Source organism: Peromyscus leucopus, chromosome 3 (genome assembly GCF_004664715.2).
Source record: "Peromyscus leucopus breed LL Stock chromosome 3, UCI_PerLeu_2.1, whole genome shotgun sequence".
NCBI lineage: Eukaryota > Metazoa > Chordata > Mammalia > Rodentia > Cricetidae > Peromyscus > Peromyscus leucopus.
Genome location: NC_051065.1, coordinates 29,892,925 through 29,908,726, shown reverse-complemented (window position 1 = coordinate 29,908,726; position 15,802 = coordinate 29,892,925). Strand labels below are relative to the sequence as shown.

At 38.4% G+C, this 15,802-nt stretch overlaps 1 pseudogene; it reads right to left on the bottom strand.

Moving 5' to 3' along the window:
- Nucleotides 1–10,853: 10,853 nt before the first annotated feature.
- LOC114687428 lies at nt 10,854–15,550 on the bottom strand (annotated as a pseudogene).
- Nucleotides 15,551–15,802: the final 252 nt, after the last annotated feature.

The following is a 15,802-nucleotide window of genomic DNA, read 5'->3' as shown; positions in this document are numbered from 1 at the left end:
GCCAGCTCCGAAATATATACATGGAGACTTATTCTTTCTTATGAATGCCTGACCTTAGCTTGGTTTGTTTCTAGCCAACTTTTCTAACTTAAATTATCCTTTTGCTCTTTAACCACATTTTGGCTATGGACCTTTTCTCTCTCTTTATTCTATATATTTCTCTTCCCTTCTTACTCTGTGACTGGCTGTGTGGCTGTGTGGCTGACTCCTGGAGTCCTCCTCTCCTCCTTTTCTCCCTCCTCCCTCCTTTCCTAGATTTCTCCTCCTATTTATTTTCTCTGCATGCCAGTCCCACCTATACTTTTCCTAGCTATTAGCCACCCTGCTCTTTATTAAACCAATCAGTTATTTTAGCTAGGCAAAGTAACACAGCTTTACAGAGTTAAACAGAGGCAACTCAAAAGAATGCAACACATCTTTGCATCATTAAACAAATATTCCACAGCATAAACTAATGTAACGCATCTTAAACTAATATTCCACAACCACTACCATTTATGTAACAGTTTGTTTGGAAGAACAGAATTTATGAAGAGCTGGGACACTAGAGTGTTCCGGGGACTTGAGGCGGTCAAAAGCTAGGAAAGTCAAGAGTCAATTGACTGGGACTGCTGCAACTCTGCTGCAGCTGAGATACACCTTTCTGTGAGTTTGGCAAAACCCACAGACTTCACCACTAGAGGCAAACTGATAAATTCAACCAGGGAGTCTGGGGAACTCGATATGGAGTGCAGAGTATGACAAATGAGTCTAACTATATTCTAATTGTATGACATCACTCTTCTAAGTGGCTAAGAGCGGAGGATTTGAATTAAGTAAATTTCAGAGACAATGCTTTGCTCAGAGCTTACAGTTCAAGAGAGAAGGAACTTTGTTTTATGCATCTGGAACAGGGAATGATGTAGGGACTGAGCTGACATAAGAACTGAGAACCCATCTTCAGTGTGTTGCAGTTTATGTAGAGGCTGTGGCCTCATTGACTATATAGAAAATCATAAGAAAAAGAAATAAACCCACTTAGAGTTTCTGCCTACTCAGATTGTTGAATTATGTAGTGGTTTTAAGGTCTTTATTTGTTGGTAAATATAACTACAGTTCTATCTTCAAATTTAAATTTAAAAGTCAGTAACAAGTAATAACAATTAATAACAATAATAATAATAAAGAGGCCGTGAATTTGAAAAAGAACAAGGCGGGGCATATGGAAGGTTTTGAAGGAAAGGAATGAAAGGGAATGATGCAATTATATTGTAATCTCAAAAAGTAAAATACTTTTTTAAATTTGCTGTGAGGATCGTGGCCTTCCTCACCACAGCTCAGAACACGGCTTCACTTTGAGTTTCTGCAAGTGCATTGTCCAGCTCATCCTTTCTCGAGATACCGAACAGCATCTCCAGGCTGCTCATATTGCAGGGTCATTCCTACTCTTTAGGGGAGGAGATATACAACTGTTACTTTCTACAATCCTACACCTCAGTATTCAATGACTTTGAGCTTCTCCCATGTCAATAAAACATGTAACTGTTGCAATAATTGGTTATTGAAAAAGAAAGTGTCTGTCATACTCTGCCTGCAGCTCTGCTGCAGTGTCTCATGCATTCAACTCTCCTTCCTTTTTTTTTTTGTCCTTTCATAATAGGCTTAGACTCACCTATCATTTTTTTATTTTCTTTTAAGTTTTGCACAAACTTAAAAATGTAGAACATTATGTTTTGGTATAAACATTCATAATAAAATTATTATTATGGGTAAGGAATACTAGTGCCATTTTGTCCTATCTGAAAAGCACCTCAAATCATGTTCTAGAAATTGCTTTTATTCAAACACCTCATTATTAACTCTTTATATAACTCCCTTATAATTCTTGACAGAATACTTGAGTTAGCATGGCAAATGATCATATACTGTTCAACTATTACTTACCATTACCTACTGTAATTTATACCAAGTTAATCTGGTATACCTACCCTGGTATACTCATATGTTTCCTCATTAAAGCTGTTTCTGGTTGATTTTGCACTATTTACTAGGGCCTGATAAATTTAATTTTACCCAAAACTACAGGTGATTTGTTATAAATTCACTTTTTCCTCATGAGGGTTGCGAGACCATCATTTTCAGAACAGCCCTAGCAATGCCCATTATGAAGGGACTGCAGTTGTCTGGGAAGAATTGGCTACATTCTGATTATAGCTTAGCTGCAGCATTTTGCTTTTCTTTGGAAACAGGTGTGCCGGGGCTTTGCTAACAGTCTTAGGAAAAATCTCTTCAATTACCAACCCTGATTAGTTGGAAGAAAGATAATTGCAAGAAAGACCTTTAGAAATGTCTTGGTTAACAGGAAGCAATTCCATTTTATTTTACTAAATTAAAATTTCTAAAGATATACATATGTGAACACATCAAAGATGTATATTAAAACATGAGAAAAAATAGAAAAGCAAAATTTTGTGATATTAGCGTAATTCTGCTAGAAGGAATGGATTAAAACAATTAAAATATGTGCTAGAGGGATGGCTCAGTGTTTAAGAGTACTGGGTGCTTTTCCAATGGACTGTGGTTCAATTCCCATCACCCACATGGAGGTTCACAATCATCTGCAGCTCCAGTTCAGGGAATCTAACTCCCTCTGCTGACCTCTGCTGATACCAGGCACTCACATGGCACATAGACTTACATGTAGGCAAAACACCCATACACATAAAATAATAAATAATAATTTAAAAAATGAAAAGAAGAGAGCATTAGACAAAATAATAGTCACCCAACTTTTTCTGTCTTATCCCCAGCACTTGGACCTTCTTAGGAGGAGAAAAGCATCCTCACATATGGAGTTAAGGAAAGTAGTGCTGTCTTCCTGGGTCTGATTTATCACATACAATAGAAGAGGAAGACAAAGCAGTCAGACAGAGAGGGAAACGGCACAAAGGAATGAGGGGAGGAAGGACCAAAGAGGACTTCAGTTGTTTTCCTTTCTGGAAATGGGACTTATGGACAGCAGTAAGAACTAAAGGTCCTGGTGGGCATAAGGAAAACGTTCAAATGACAGACAGACAGACAGATGCTTCTGTCCTTCATCCACACAGAACTGAGCTCTGACAACCTGGCAATAGATTGTCACACACTCCCCGACAAAGCTTCTGGGAAAGATTGTGGCCCTATGCTATTGCAACTTTGATTTAGGCCTGGTGATATTTTGAGTAAACAAAGCAGACAATCCCTGATCAGAAGAACTATGAGACTGCAAATGTATGACATCTAAAGTTGTCATGTTTGCAGTAATCTTTTAACACTGCCCCCCACTCCCCCATGATATTTGTACCTCTGCTGTCCCCATGAACACATAATGGCATTGCTGGTCATCATTTCAGGCCAGTGTTCACAATTAAGTACAACACCGAGGCATTTCCCCTCAACAGCTTACACAGCACCTTCTGTTACTATGAAAACTAACAAGCAGGGGAGGCAGTTCCTTCATAATGACCAACTTTATTTCTCAATTAATGTCTGTAACCAATATATGTGATATCGTTGGTATTTCCATCAAGTCTGAGAATGCACTGTATGAAATTTAAGAATTAATAAAACTCTCATATTATAAAACAATGCAAATACCTCTATAAGAAGCAATATATACCAGATATAAATTCTTACATTATAGCATTTATATTTCATCCAGTGGATATTATTAACAATACATTCTTGGTGGAAATGCCCTAAATTATCATTTTCTTCTGAAAGCTTTCATTAATTATTTAATGTGTTAAAATAACACGAAGTAGACATGACAAGACCAACTGACAGGTCTTTCCTTCAGAGCCAATATTTAGAATCAACTGAATTTGGATGCAGTCTCTTGTTAAAAAATAAACTAAGTTTTCTCTTTGACAAGTTCTTAAATGCATTTAGCGATTTCCGATTACTCTCACTTCCAACTTTCTTTCATAGTCCCCTACCCTACCCCATCCTCTTACCAGTGTCCTCACTACAGATGTGCAAAGTGTCCAGTGCACTCTAAGGCTTCAGAAGTTCTGAGTGTTCTCTGAAGTGGAAATCTTGACTTTTGGGTTCAGCAATATCACAGCAGTATGGAATGCCACCAGAGGTCTACTCTGCTGGCCACAGCACAGCTGGAGGTTATCATTTCAATGTAGATACAACAGAGAAAAAATCCAGTTTATGGGTTCTAATAAACCTTTTGATGAACTAATTTTAACAGAACTGAGGAGTAGGCTCTACTAAATGGAGTGAGAAGGTCTGAACATAGAAAACTAAAATCACCCCTCTTAAATAAACAAGTGAATAGATCAAAAGAGAAAAGCAAAACAACTTTAAGTGTATGTGTGCATGCAATCATAAAATCTTTGTTTATTAAAGTGTTCATTTTCCTCTGAATGGAACAAAATCCTTCTTCAGACTTAGCCCTCAGTACAAATGTTTGTCTGCTGCATAGTTTGAGCCTTCCATCCCCATGCAGCCAGGACAGTAGTCCTAAACTTAGCTGCTTGCCTTCATACACACGGCATTTAGGTTTAATCTCTCAAATCCATTTTCTGCTCCAGAGCTGGCCAGAGCTGAGAGAGCTACAAATTCAGTGTCTCAGATTCCGTGGAGAGAAAGTTCGAGCCACACGTGACTCTTCATTGACCCCAACACTCAGATAGGACCACTGCAGAGCTGCCTGGCAATTGTATTAAACGGTTTAAAGAGAACTGACAGCCCTAGAAGCAGATCCTCTCCCTCACAGGAAATTGTTACTTAAACATGAAAATCTTCTTTAACTATAGCCAAGAATTTCAAGTGTGAACAAGGCCTTGACATTGTGCCTGAACTGTAGTTTGAAGTGGGCTGTTTTGATAATGTGCATGTGTCCTTTGTAATGCATCTTATAGTGTTTTCTTTCCACTTTTTAATACTGATATACCTCCAATGTGAAATAGTTGAAATAGTTGCTTTCAGCATAGGATTAGTCTTCAACATCTGCCAATAATGGACTGTGTTCATGGGTTCAAAGTTCATCTGTCTGAATTATCAAGGTTTCTGCCTCAGTGTTTAGTCTCTCATGAATGCTCTGACAGTGTCGATGGGCCATGGTGATGCTGACAGGCCACAGAACAGTCAAATGTTTATTCCAAGCAAGCACTCACATGGATAGGTGCTTTGTAAGAGTCTTTTCCCTAGGGAATATATGATGTTTTTACTATCAAAATATTTCCAGTGAAAGAACACAAAGTCAGACCCAGAGTTTTCATCTTGATAATAGAATGTTAAACATATAAAATGGCACAATGCTTTTGACAAATGAAAGCACAAGGTAGAACTTTGAAGACATGGCTTGATTATCATCAATACTGGTGGCCCTGAGTCAGCTTAGTTAAGATTGTATATATTTTCATGAAAGTATGTATAAAAGGCCCTTGCGGTCTAGCCTGGCGCTAATGAAAGCTAGCTAGCTATGTGTTCGCGCCTGAGCTGCTGGGCACTTCTTAGTGAAGGTTGCCATCTTGTGGCAACTCTGCCAACACAGCAAAGTCAGAAAGTTACTAACGAAGGTCAGGAATCAAGAGTTTAGTGGCAAGTTTTAGTGAGTCGGTAAAAGCATATTGGATAAAATCATGTTTATCCAGAATATTTGAGAAATGATATTACCTTTTATCTTCTTTTGTAATAATGAAATAGCATAGATATTATCCTGTTCATTGTGAGATAATAGGAGCTCACAGTGCAAGCTCCAGGGACAGTGTGTATAGATTCAAATCCATGTTAAATTTGTACCATGAATAAACAAGATTTTCACAGGATATCTAAGTTTTCTTATATGCAAAAATGAAGATAAATACATTTACGACTTAGATTTTATATAATAAATATACTATGTCACAATTTTAAAATAATGTTAGGGGGAAGCTCATATGAGCATCACTATTTATGTCTTAAATTATATAGGATTATCCTGGTTGTGAAAAATCTATGGATGGTGTTTTTCAGGTGGAGATTCTGAAGAAAATATAAATATAGAGATAACAATAGTTAACAGTTGTACGGTATTTATAATTTCCCAAACATTCTTTAAATACTTCCCAGAAAGGAATGTATATCATTCTAGCAATGCAGCGACAAGATAGTAAGTAGATGACCATCCTAGTTTTTCAGATGAAAGATGGAAAAATTAAATAACCATTAGAGGTCACCTGACTTTAAGTAACAGAGACATAATTTAAACAGAGACAGGATTCATTTCTTAATTTTAATCCATTCTTTTTTTTCTTTTTTTTTTTAATTCTTCTTTCATATATTAATCCTGTCTGCAGTTTCCTCTCTCCCTCCCCCCCACCAACCGTGTATAAGGACGTGTCCGTGTGGTTGTGTGTCCTTCTGCCTCCTCCCCCACCCACTTACAAGAGCAGGCCTCCCAGAGACATCAACCAAACACGGCGTAGCAAGCTACAATAAGACCAGGCACACATCATCCCATCAAGGCTGGAGGGGGCAATTCAGTAGGAGGAAAAGGGTCCCCAAAGCAGTTATGAGTCAGAGACAGCACCTGCTCCCAGTTAGGAATCCCACAAGAACACCAAGCTACTCAGCTGTAACATATATGCAGAGGACCCAGGTCAGACACATACAAGCTCCTTGATCTCTATGAGCCCCCATGAGTCCCAGTCAGTTGATTCTGTAGGCTGTGTTCTCCTAGTGTCCCTGCTTCTTTTGGTCCCTCCAATCCTTTCTCCCGCCCCTCTGCATCGTGTTGGGCTGTGGGACTCTGCATCTGCTCCAGTCAGTTGCTGGATGAAGTCTCTCTAGTCGCTTTGATGATGATTCTGCTAGGCTCTGGTTTCAGGACTGTAGGTTGAAGGTTTTGTGGATGGGTTGGTGTATCAATTCTTGCACTTGAGGCCTTGCCTAGTTACAGAAGATGGCCAGTTCAGGCTCCGTGTCCCCCTTTAATAAGAGTTTTTGCTAGGGTTACTCTTGTAGATTCCATGGAGTTTCCATTGCACTAGGTTTCTACCTTGACCTTGAAATGCCTCCCAATTCCAGTAGTTTCTTTCAGTATTTTCTCTCTGCCTGTCACATAATCCCTACTGTTACCAACCCCACCAGCCCCCAGGCTCCCAGTTCACTGGCAAAATCTGTTTCTCCTTCCCAGGACCTATGTTGTTAATTATTATTTATGTTGCATACTTAAATCACAGATAGTTCAAGGAAATATTTGGTATTAGGTGCTGTAATGGTTAAAAAAACAGTAAGAAAATTCAAAGAACAGATAGCAGAACGTTAGTGTCTTTCTGGAGAATCACTGCTTTCTGTCTTCTGCTCTACTCAATTCACACACCATAACCTTAGCTCCTTTCCTTGTCCGTTTTCTTGTTGTGTTAAATTCTAATTTTAAAATGAATTTTTTAAAGTTCCCCCAAGGGCTGGAGAGAGAACTCAGTAGATTAGAGAACTGGCTGCTTTTATTGGGTTGGGTTTGGTTCTGGGTTTGGCTCCCAGCATCCCAGAGGCAGCTCACAGTTGTCTGTAACCCTGGCTTAAGGGAATCTGAAGTCCCTTTCCAGCCTGCACAAGGCATACCAATGACACATATAAATAAATACATTCAGGCAAATGCTCATACCCATAGAATATAGATAAATAAATGTTAAAAGTTCTACATTATAATTTCCACTAGGAAACTCTAATACATTATGTGACTGTTTCTTCCTCTTTGACTTCTAAGAACCTTTTAAAAAATGAATGAAAAATTATTCTTTTTAAGTATCTATGTCGAGAAACTCTATTAAAATTTCCTTTGAATCAGTAAATAAATTGTGATGTGCTTACTTCATTGAAATTTTATGACTGATGTATAAACAGATGGTATATTTCTCTATAAGCCTCAGTTTTCATGGTGATGTTAAGACAATGAGCATCAGTACTAGAACTTCCTAAATCTTAAATATTACTAGAAAGCTGTAAAAGCATGTCTACATCTCTCATAGTTCTCACAGTAGCTGTTCATTGTGAGCAGAAAAATTAGCATCACCTGTATTTCACAGCTTAGGAAGAACAAGAGAATTTTTGCTTTGGTGATGAGAGGCACACACAAACTAGAGAAGAGTCAGGGTGGGATCCAGAGTCTGACATGGAAGCACTGTGGTTTTATCATTATTTCTACGTAAAATACATAATTTCTTGTATTAGTAGAGTGAGGTATTACTAAACAGTGCCATACTGCAAGTGTGTTCATGAACAACATATTTTCATGTTCTGTTTTTATAGCAGAACATGATTTTATTCCTGTGAGAAATATCTGTGAAATTTGTTCAAAATGAAAACAAAATACCTCTTATGGGAGTATTAAAGAAGAAAAAGCAATTTCAAAATGGTCCTTTAAAGTCTGCCTTGAGAGGAAAATAGGAACATGAGTGGTTAAGGGGAAGTGAATTATACATCAAAATACTAGGCATTTCCATCCTCCTGCCTATAATATCAGGGTCCACCGTGAAACACGAAGAATATGAAGAGGGAAAGTGTGTGTGTGAGAGTGATTTATCAGTTACCACAGGGGAATGAGCTTCAGAGCTACTAGGAGTTCCAAACAGTGTGATGTCTGTGTGAAACAAAGGGCAGCTTATACATTTGGTCCAAACTGAGAAAAGAACTGGACAACATTAACATGGTATCCAGGACATTGACTGATGCCAGAACATCGTAAAATGTGCTTGAGTATTTCTTGAGATTTCCTTTATGCCCTTCTGGGATGACGGAAGGAATGAGATCAAGACATCATTTTTAGTAGGTAGACATGTGAACAATTTGTCCTTGTCAGGGACTTTTTTGTGGCTTTGCATATCCCACCCCCCGCCACCTGTCTTTTGACCTCAATGTGTCTATTTAATGCTTCATGTCTGTGTACTGATTCTATGGGCTCAGACTAGCCTGCTCACCAAGATCAATGGTGGATAACATTAGAGAATTTTACAGAATTTCAGAGTACAATTTCTAAAGACATAAGCTTAAAAAAGCAACATTTTTTCTTGCCTATTTACAAGGAGAACAGACACTCAGAGTTAAAACAGATGAATTCTTTTGTCTTTTTCAGTCACAAAAATAAATGAAAGAAATGATGGATAAAATTCCATTACCATTATTCATGAAACTGCTCAAAATTATGATAATATTGCTCACCACATACTCCTTGAATTCCAAAGAGAAGGTTACTGAGGTAATATATGTTGAAATGTGGCTAGGCTTCTACTAAATATGTTTAAACTATGTTTCCAAGTCTTCTGACTGTCACTTCTCCGTGGTTTTCTGGGGTCTTCTCCCATAGAAATGCATGGGCTCATCTGATGAACACATCTAGTGACTGACATTTGCACTCAGGGTCTGCACCTATTTGGAAAATTTACAGATAGTTGATTGCTAAGGATTTCTGTTTACTCAGTACCTACTATCAAAATAATATTGAACAGAAGTAAAAGCAAAGCCTTTCTAATATTTCCCACAAATTCACTAGCTAATACGTTCTTCCAATGAATAGAAATACACTGAGTTCACATATGTCCAAAGGTTTCCCCTACTCATAAAAGAAACATTTTCCATTCTTTGTTATTTTATGTTTGTATACTGTATTCATTTGACATCGATATTATTCACAGATAATGGAAGCCGAGATGACACATACTTGGATTTGATATGCTTCAAGTGCAAAATAACTATGTGCTGAGGGAGCCCACAAAGAAGTATCCAGTGTTCATCAGCCCACAACTATGCAGTGGGCCAAATCAGCATAGAACGGCCATGCCAAGAAGAATGCAAGACGAATGCTAAAATGATTAGGCACAACCAAATACTTACAGTATTTTTTCATAAGCAGTATAATCTATTGGACTAGAAACAGTACTGTCACTGATGATAAACGAGCACTAAAGGTGAAACTGATAGTGTATACAAGTATTTTAATAATTAGCTACATTTATTTATTCATGTAACCATTTCCCTCCCTCCCTAATCTCTCCATCTGTCATTTTCCTTCTTAAAAATGCAACTTTGAGATACAATAGGTTATGTTGTTACTCTTTATAGGGAAAAAAGAATAGTTATCTATTTACCTGAGGCAGAGTATTGACAACAGACTGAAGAAATAATTTCACCTGAATCTGGACTGTACCAATGACTTCCTCTGGGTCCTTTACGAAGCATAAATAAGATATTAGTTACAGCACCATGGGTGACTCAAAGGCAGTGAAATCACTGAATACCTGACCCCTCCATGGGAGATGACTCCCTGCAGCTCCCTATACAGCTACCCGTAAGCACCATGGAAGAATTTCTGCTTATCCATAAATTGCTTATGGTTTACAGAAATTTGAGGAGGGATCATGTAATCATGTAACTTTCTGAAGTTCCTGAGCTTTTCATTAGTTTATCCATCCAGGAGTGGAATTTTCAACTCAGAAGAAATGACTTCACAAGTAGTCTCAACCTTCCTAATACTGAGAACTTTTAACACAGTGTTTCTTTCATGTTGTGGTGACCCCCAACCATAAAATTATTTTGTTGATACTTCATAGCTATAATTTTACTGCTGTTATGAATCGTAATGTAAATATCTGATAGATGACCCCCAAAAGGATTGCAACCTATACATTCTTTATAATCCCCCTTAGTATGTTCACTGAGCCTTGATAAAGTGATATAAATATCTAATTACTTTCCTCCAATTAAAGGCAAACATTGGATCACTATAGCATAGGAACAGTTATTTATGCCTAGGAGCTTGACTAATCAATATTCTTTGCAGTACATAGCCCATTTCAAAAAGAATTCCCCTACCTGGATTACTGAAGATGATGAAAGCAGCATTAATCCTGTAAGTGCAAACACAAATGTTTAGAAGGTAATTTGACAGGCACTTCATAGCCATTCAAGAAAACAATAACATAGCTTCACATATGGGCCCTAAAACCCACCCCAAGCACTAGCTTTGCCTTGGCTTATAATATGATTTCCTTCTATCGTTCTGCCTTTAAATTCAATCTGAAAGTAGTTGATTCATCTACAATGGCCATGATACTGTTACATCAGTAGTTACATCATGCCTGGCATGTTCATACTGTAGCAGGATTGTTGGTGACAATTCTTTTCCAGTTGTCCACAAAGTGCTTCCTAGTATTATGAAAGGCAGTCAGCATGGAGGAAGGATCTAGCTCAGTCCCATGGCAATAGTTCATATGGCTCTTGGTAATGTTGCATGCTTCCATGATATGACTTGCAGGAAGGTAGCTCATCTCTGGTAGTGGGATTTTTAGTGAACAGTGTTGCTTGTAGGAGTATGACTCTCACTTATTCAGGTTGCTGTTATTCAAATTCCTTAACTGCAGAATTTAAGTGTAATTCCAGATGTTCTTCCAAAGCCATAAGGCACAAAGCCATAATGATAACTCAAAGGTTATCATTACATACTGAAACCTCTTTTACAGGACAGGAAATTGGAAGGTCCTACTGTCAGCTCCAAACAACTGTTAATTGTCCTGAATCACTAAGGGACTATTTTAAAAAGAAACATTAGCAAGATGCCAATACAGCATGAACTAATCCCCTCATTTAAATCAGTAGTTTTGTTGAGAGCAACTTTGAGTACATTGGAATTAATGGGAGACACTCCCATATCTAATCCTCTATATTCCACAGTCATATTCTGTGTCCCACGGGGCCTCCTCACCCTGGAGTGCTGCTGATGCCACAGGAACACTGTGTGTCTTCTTCCCCTGGCAGTTTCTACAAGGTTGGCTTGAATTGCCTGGCCTGGACCAGGCTGTAGGAGAGGAAGGCCGTGTTCTAGCCTGCTGAGCCTACTACTAGGGCTGACTTCCTAATTATGATAGGTTCTGGCATAACATTCTGGCCATTTTTGTCTTTAGTTTGGTCATACAAGACTGGCCAAAGTCCATACTCAGACTGGAACAGAAAGGGCTCCAGACTGAATTAATAATCCCTTCACAAGTGTACTTTCTTGCAAGTTAGAAATGCATTCCACATACTTTAGAGGAATAATTTCCCATCCCAGGACACACTTAACCTTGGTCAGCTGTGCTATCCTAACATTTAAATGCTTTGTGAATTGTTGCACAGATTTTAACACCTTTTAACACATGACCAGTGCATTGGCTTGCTGTTAATAATTTCTGTTGTTAACTGCTGTTATTAATTTTGTTAATAATTGCCATTAATAATTATAGGAACTCCTGCTTAATGCAAATAGTGCAACATTCACCTTCAGGTAACCTGGGCAGATGATATTTCTGTTTGTGTTTACCCTGCTCTCATTACCTCTTGATGGGTTTAGCACCCAGGCACTGAGGTATGTCAGTGTCAAAGTATCTTTTACCTCTTAAAAATCATGTTCCCATGTAGATCAGAAAAGTCACAAAATCCCCATATTGGTAGCAACTGAATCAGTCTTCCTGACATCCTTCCTTTATTTTTATTTTAAATTTTTTGAGGCAGTGTTTTTCTGTGCAGCTCTGGCTGTCCTGGAACTTACTCTATAGGCAAGGTTGGCCTCAAACTCAGAATCCCCCTGCCTCTGCTTCCACAATGCTGGGATTAAAGGCATGTGTCACCATGCCCAGCTTCAATCTCTATTAATTTTCATGTAAACAAAATCCTATCTGGCCCATTAGACATTGAGCACTGCTATTCTCATACTCCGTTCTCTCAGTAAGTCTTGTTTTCCTCTGTTGCTGCCCTTTCACTGATACTCATGTTGACCTCAACTAATGACAACTCAGTGTCAGTAATAGCAACAGGGAGCCAGTCCATAGACAAGGATTTCATGTGTGTTGCCTCATGTTGCACAGCCTTTGATTTGTTGAGTAGTTAGTTGACTTAATTTTTCTGTTTCTGCAGTGCTCAGATTAACTCTATGTTCCCTCAAGTCACACAGCCTCAAGAGTGATATGGGAGGCTCTTAACTATTTAAAAATCTTCTCCAGTTGAAGTAGTAGAAAGGCAGAATATTCAATAATTATCATAGTTCCTCTTCTGCAGCATTACTGAGGTCCCTGTCTGCCTGTTGAGTCATAGGTGCTTTCTTTCTCTATTACAGGTTGTTTATTCTATCACTTCTGCACCATTTTCTTTTTATTCACCGTGAATCTTCATCTGAGTTTCACCTATTTTTGTAAAGATCTAGTTTGTACCTTGCATCACATCAGGTGTAACAAATAACAAGCCAATATATCTACTCATCATTTTTCATCTACATTTTCTGCCAACTCAGAGTCTAATATGGAGGATAACATTTCTATCTTGTTTCTAGCTGCATTTCATTCCTTACTTTTGCAATTTCTTTTTTTTAAACACTTTGTAATCAGTATATTAGGATACAGTCATATATTTCAGTTAACTGCTTAAATTCTGATATCCAGATTTAAGCATGTGAACATGTGACTTTAAAACATACAACAAAGCTATTCATAATTTGCTATATACTACCAACATTAAATTGCAGTTATGTAGAAGCCTAAGTCAAATAGCAAGCCTTTAACAGACCCAAGGAACACCTTTTCTGGATTATACATGCAAATCTCTTCTTCACATACAAGGTCTCTTCACTTCAATTTGTAAATGACTTGGGCTTTGGAAGTCACTACCCAAGGGCTTATCATGGTTGAAAAGGGAAGAAAGGTGACCATGTTTTCTAACTGTGTGTATGTATATATGTACATATACTTTTAAAAGATGGCACCGCAGAAGGGACTGCAATCTAGAAGAACAAGCCATTAAGCAGTAGCTTGCGATATACTTCTTTAGGAATGTATCATTTCTATCACTAACAACAGGTGGAATTATGTATTATGCCACCTTCTAGTAATGGCTGAGGCAATATAATGCAAAGGCATCACAATTAGTCCACTTCATACAACTAGACAGACCAACATGTCACTACTAATTGTTTTCTTTTTCTGATTACCATTAAATACAGAATTTTAATTCCACAGCTTAACAATTAAGGGTCATATAACACATACCTAGCTTGTCAGTCTAATGTACACAGCTATTATCAGTTACACAAGATATGACCTAACAGATGCTAGGGAACTTTTTAAAGTAGTTTTTTTTGCTGTTGTTGTTGTTGTTTGTTTGTTTTTTTACAAGTATTAAACTTCATCTTGCACATTGAAGTCATCATACATACAGGGCAAAGTCAGAGATTTTATATTTGTGTTTATTCTTCATTTATCTTTTAAAACACTACTATAGTTGAATATTAAAACAAAAACAATAGCCAAGTAGTGAGCATATTATGATTACAGTCCTTCTCACATTCACTACTGCACATAGAATGACAGAGTAACTGGCCCATTTAGCGGTCTGACACTGAACGCCACCTCTGGGGTGATGTTCATCGTCCTCATATGCTTCTCCATTATAATGCCGCCGTCTTTCCTGGTTTGGATCAAAGTCCACCAGTTCTACCTGATCCATTTCATCAGTCTCTTATACTTCCTTCCTTTCAGGAAGGAGTTTTTCCAGCAAAGAGAGTTTATCAGGAGAGAGAAAGCCGTTTTCAGGAAAGTTCTCCTTAAACTCAATGATCAGACGTCCTTTTTCATATGGCCGATGGTATATTGGCATACCTTCGTTTAGCACACATTTTTTATCTCCATGCTTGACAATCTGACCTGGGTGAGAGGTGATGACTATGGTTCAGTTGTCAAGAGTGGATATTGGCTTTTGAAAGCCGCACAATGCTTCAACCAGCTGTATGTCCATACACATGAAAAGGTCTTCTCGTCGTGTAAAAACAGCATGGTCCTTCTGGTCTAACACAATGATAATATCCCCTGGCTCCAGTCCTGGTTCTTGGCCTCCTTCACCATGGAATGTTATCTTCTGACCATCTTTCATACCTTTATCAATATGAACTTCTAAAATCTTCTTCTCTCCCACTATCTTTCTTCCATTGCAGCTTTTACACCTGTCTTTAGGACTGATGCGTTCTCCATGACCCTGGCACTCCATGCACACCGACTGAATCTGCTGAACCATTCCTGGTCCGATCTGATGAATCCTTATTTGCATGACAGTCCCCCGACAGTTGGGATAGCACTCTACTGCTCCTTTCTTACCACCTCGGCCTTCACATTTGTCACAAATCACATTCTTCTGAAGAGCGAGTTTTCTTGTTGCACCATTATACAAGTCCTCTAAGGTCACTGAGAGATGATGCACAACGTTTTTACCTCTCCTTTCTCTTTGCATCCTTCCTCCTCCTCCAAAGAACATATCGAAGATATCCATGGGCGAGCCAAAACCACCACCTGCTCCGCCCTCTTTAATAGCCTGTTCGCCTCCTTTATCATATAGTTCCCTTTTTTTTGGAATCAGCAAGAACTTCATAAGCTTGAGAAATCTGTTTAAACTTTTCGCCTTCATTTGGATTCTTATCAGGGTGGTACTTCAAGGCCAATTTTCTGTATGCCTTTTTCAGTTCTTCCTGGGTGGCATTGAGTTTGACCCCCAAAACATCATAGTAAGTGGTTTCTTTCACCATTTTTCACAGCCAGTGAGTGGGCTGGTGCCGGAGAGCGGAATGAGGAGCGTAGCATCTGCAATTTCTTTAAGGGCAGAGCTTATCCTCAGTTTCATGGACTTTCCACTGCAAAGTCCACCAAACAACTTCGTAGCCTGCTCATAAGCATGTAGATGGAGGAATTGAAATAGATTCTCTAGCCGATTAATAGCACATTAGCAATCTGGGAAGCACCATTGTACTCATGATGTGATGTAGTTCCTGTTCACAAAG